Below are 5,605 nucleotides of genomic sequence, written 5' to 3' on the forward strand. Positions count from 1 at the left end.
AAGCTCGCGGGTTGCCTTCTTAAAACGAGGAGGCGGCTCAAAGAAAAGGTTTGATCTTGTCCGTCCGATAACTAGATTGAATGATCTCAACCGTTGATTAGGCACGAGGGGTAAGGTTGACCAAATCCCCCTCACGATTGAGATGAGATGAGAAAGAGCGGTGATGTTTCCATATAAAAACAACTCTTTTTTGTCATATTTTTCACTCCTTCCGCGTTTTCCGACCGTTGGATCTCCGCTCCCTCTCATCTTTACCATCTCGCCCCTAGTTTCCATTTTCAGTTTGACGTTTTTGTCAATACCTCCCTGAATTTTTTTCTTATATATATATATATATATATATATATCACACTACACTACTCCACAGCTACTGATATATTGATATATATTTAATTTTAAATTTTGGTTTTATATAAATATTGTTTAAAAAAATATATATATATATATGTCATAAATATTGTTTGGTTCTTCATTATGGAAAATCAACTGCAATAGGAGTTGAATGCAAATATGAAAGATTTGAAGGAGGGATTTGCAAATACCAAAATTCATAAACGGTTGGGTTGAATTCCAAATTTCCAATCCTTGATTGGTTGCTTTAATAAAAGAAGAGTAGTTTGTTTAATGATATATATACATTGATTCAAAGTTTAGATATTTCTTCCATTTTTTGAGCACGTCAACTTGCATTAATTATAACCTTTAGATGTCTAATTAATTTAAGACAAAAACTTATCAGAACAAACCGTGCATTACCAAATGACAATATATATATTTGGTACAAAAGGACCCAGGCATTAATTGTTTTGTTTGGTAGAGTTGAATTTTCATCAATTTATTCCAATTATTTATTCATAAAAAATGTTTGTTAATTACATTTCTATCTTGCTTGTTATGCACAAAGAAATAAAACAAGTGTCCGTGTGTGTGTCTGTATTTATACTTACAATTGAGATTAATGAGAACCAAAAATAATTAATTACCATATTGAGCTTACAGCATTAATTAATTAATTAGTTTAAGATCAAGAACCCAAAACCATGCATGGTTAAGAAGAAAACTAGCTAATTACCATATATATATATATATATATCAAGCTTAAAATTAAAGGATGATCTTGAACTCATGAGTCATGACTTTGGCCAAGCATTCTTACACTTATGCTCATCCATGCTCTTAAAATCAAACCATTTATAAAAGAAGGAACTTGAGGCTAGAGAGCATCATCATGTTGTGCATGAGAGATGATCACTAAACTTAATTAATGATACTCTTTAGTCTCAAGTTCCCTCCCTTAATTACATGCATGATAAGAAGAGCATGAGTGTAAGAATGCTTGGCCATTGCCATGAGTAGACAAGAGAGATTAATAGAGACTTAAGAAGGAAGAAGAAGAAGAAGAAGAAGATGGGATGGGCTTTCAGTACCTTGATCAAGGGTGTATATATAAGGTGATGAAGGGGATGCTTGGCTTGCACCAATTAAGTAAAGTGAGAAAAACAAAGACATTATAAGAGCACCGGTTGTGATACATACATAAATTAACAATGAGGATTAGATATACTATAGAAATAAGGGAAGAAACACAGTAGTGGTTAAACCAAGGATTTCATTAAGTAAAGCAAATATATATAGTTATTTATTAAGCCACTTGGATATATATATATATAATGGTAAGCATAAGCATAAGCATAAATAGAGAAGACTAATAAAGCACCACCAAAAGAATAAGTTGAACGTTAGTCTTTGTTAAGTATTTTTTCCAAAGAAGATGAGCTAAAAAGCAAATCAGAAGAAAGATAAGGCAGTGAAGAGAAGATTCTCAATAAATACTTGATATTGGATGTCATGACTAGGATGGCACTAATAGTTTCCATCTCCCGTTTGCTATTTGCCAGAACTAAGAATAAAAAAAGGAAAAACAATAATCACAAGAATGAAGGATGATTTGCAAGTAAGAATGATGATTTTGTATACATGAAGATGAAGATGAAGATGAAGATGGGACGATGCTAAGTGTAAGACTCTCTGATTTTTTTTATGCATATATAAGTGAATATTAATAATACATCAATTGAATATGTTTTTTTTTTTCTGCCAAAGATGCAGATAATGAGAAATCTTACATTGAGAAACCCTTTTCTTTTCATAGTGTATCTATAAAAGCAGTCAAAGATATAAGCTATTATTTTATTTTTCTTTAATTAAAATAAATAAACCACCAACAATATATTAAGGCAAAGAAGAAAACATGCGGAGAAAGTCTTGATGTAAAAGCCAGCAAACAATATTTATGATATTGCAAGAATAAAAAGCAGTTTGAAAACAATCGCATCAACATTTACATAAAACCTCACTGTTTTTTTAATAAATTACAGTATTTTTCCTTTAACTCAATACATTAATGGTTCGGTTTTTATAATTATTAATATTTTTGTAGGGGACTTGTGCTTTTAAAAATGTCATGTGTTTAGAAGTAATCTAGCTGGTTTTTAAGGGTGTGTTTGTTTGGGTATATTTGGTTTTACGTGTAAAACCAAATACTTTACTATATAAAATTTATTATTTGTTTGAGTGTATTTGCAAACCCTGATATAATTGGGATTACATTACAATAGCTTTTTTGGTGTATTTGGTTTTACACCCAAATTGGGCGTAAAACCAAATTCCAGGAGTTGAAAACCAATGTATATATATACATACATGCATAGATGCACACACACATACACATACACATACATATACATTTATATATTTATATAAACATATACATGTATTTTTACACATATACATATACATACTTATATACATATATGTATGTATATACACATATATATATACTTATACATACATATATATACTTATATACATATATGTATATACATATATATATACATGCATGTACTTATACAGGTATATATACTCATATACATATATGCATATATATATACACATATAAACATATATTTATACATATATATATTCATATACATATATGTATATATACACACATATACACATGCATTTTCCAATTACAGATTTACAAATCTTTTCAAACAAACATAAAATTTTTATAATACGATGATATTTCGCTTACATCACAACACAAACACAAGATTTGACTCGCATCGTATTTTGAAAACCAAGTTTTCTAATTACATTTGAATTAGAAATCCAATCTGCATTTAGAATTACATCCAAACTAAACGGCCCACTTCAGACTAAATTTTCAGTTTAAAAATCATTTATACATATACTTTTAGAATAATTAAAAATTACTTAATATCTTTTAATATGATCAGCATGTTTATATAGAGACATTCTTTTCATTTTATTAGGTCATATCAACTATCTCAACAATATTAGAGATAGAAGCTGTTAGTTAGAAAGAGAGAAAAATGAAATACATTAATTTGATAGAATTAGAAAACAGAGAGAGAAGAGATGAATATTTTAACGGTTAAAAGTTTTAAATGCAACAAAACATAATTTTATTAGTATTATGTAGAAAAAATGAAATTTATGGAATATGCACGAAATAGCAATAAAGCTTTTCCAAATATTTCTAATTTATGGTCTAATTAAAAAACATGTTGTTTTTAACATAAGAATTGCTAGAAGTAAAAATTCGAGAAAAGAAATCAATTGTATGAAATACTCAAGAAATTATGCGGGTATATATATATATCTTTAATTTTCTCAAATATTTATCATGTATATGTTTTTAAAATTATGGAGAATTTTTAGTCATGATTATATTCTAGTTTTAGTACACCACGTTAACTTTTCAAATATCTCTCCACCTTTCAATAGAACTTTGAGAGAGGAGCATAACTGTTCTCAATGGTCTTGCATTTGGAAGAGAATTGTTTAATGATGGGCACTGATTCAAAGTTGAGATTTTTTAATTTTCTTTCAAACTTGCATTAATTAGAATCTTTGAATGCGATCTCGTTTAAGACCAAAATAATCAGAACAAACCACCAAATGAACATAATTGGATATTTATTAATGTTGAGTTGATATGGATTAGAATTGCTTGGAGCGGGGCAATAATTGTTTTGTTTGGTACTGAATGAAAATTAGAGTTTGCACTTTTATCATTGCAATTTATTAAACCCATATCATGAGTATTATAACTATTTCAATTTATTCTAAATATTTATTTTATTATTGTTAATTACCGGTGTTGTTGTCTTGTTGATATGCATAGAGATAAAACAACAAATATATATTGCCTATATATATTCTATTGATCAACTCTAACGAAACATATAGAGATAAACAATTATTGTATTTAGTGTAGGGAGTTGTTACTTAAATAGTTATAAAAACAATTTAAAATCTAACTTTTGTGCTGATAGTATTATTAAACACATGAGCGCTTGTCTTTTTATCAACCACACAAAAGTGAATATATACTTTCCTGGCAAGATTGAGAGACCCAAGATAATTAACATGCTCGTACCATGCATGGTCGAGAAGGCAACTAGCTAATTACTATATATATTGTTATGCCAAACACAACAAACAAAGTATAATAATAATAGCATTGCGCAGTTATGTGCTAGGTCTATAGCGGCCCTGCGCTCCACGAAAGTGAGAGAGAGAGATAGAGATTCTTAATCTTCTATTTCGAGAGTACTCATAGAGATGACGATAAAGATCTCTATATATCCGAATTAAAATAAAATAATATAACACATAATGGGATCGATTCTTGCTGGGCAAACTCTAAGGCAAAACCCACCATAGATCTTCATTGAATTTTCTAATAATTTAGATGAACTCTCTAAATTCGAGATTCAGTCATAATTTAGACCCGATTACATCACAATGTCGAATTCAAGGCATCTCAACAAATCTCCACCTTGACTCTCAATTTTTCCCATGCATCGGTAAAACTAAAGAACATCCCCGCCATCCACTCAGAAAGACTCCTTGTGTCTGTGCGGATATTCAGCAAGTCCAAGCTATGTCGACGAAACTTTTCTCGTAGGTAAAAGGCTTCATCAACATATTCATTGGATTGTTTGTTGTGGCTATTTTCTCTATGGAAAGCCGCTTTGTCTTCAATAACATCGAATGATATTCAACATGACATCAATATGCTTTGATCTTTCATGATGAGATCGTGCATTCTTTGCCAAGTTTCAATGCGTCTCGACTATCACACAATAAATAATCTAGATGCTCTTCACATTCAAGCCTAAACTATCAACAAGACTACGTAACTACAATGTCTTCCTTCACCTTTCTATCACAGACCGGTATTTATTGTAGATTTAACGATTTTTCAACTCATCTTGTAGCGACGCGGTTCATCAGCGTGCCTCGCCCGCTGATGCACATTACTCATGCAGTCCGCTCTCATGATAGCTTGATGATTTTTACTCTAAAAGCCTTTCTTCCCTTTGTTCTTCTTCTGCACACTGTTTGGCCGAACCCTTCTCTCATCCTGTGTAACGTCCTTTCCAGTGAGGTGAACCAAGTGTCCTTTCCCTTACACTCACTCTTGAACTTGGTAGCTTTGGACTTTAATGCGTTTTATACCGTATTTTCGTGTTTTAGATAAACCTACTCTCTACTCCATGGATTTAGTTGT

The sequence above is a fragment of the Dioscorea cayenensis genome, chromosome 19, assembly GCF_009730915.1.
Source record: "Dioscorea cayenensis subsp. rotundata cultivar TDr96_F1 chromosome 19, TDr96_F1_v2_PseudoChromosome.rev07_lg8_w22 25.fasta, whole genome shotgun sequence".
In the NCBI taxonomy this organism is placed as follows: domain Eukaryota; kingdom Viridiplantae; phylum Streptophyta; class Magnoliopsida; order Dioscoreales; family Dioscoreaceae; genus Dioscorea; species Dioscorea cayenensis.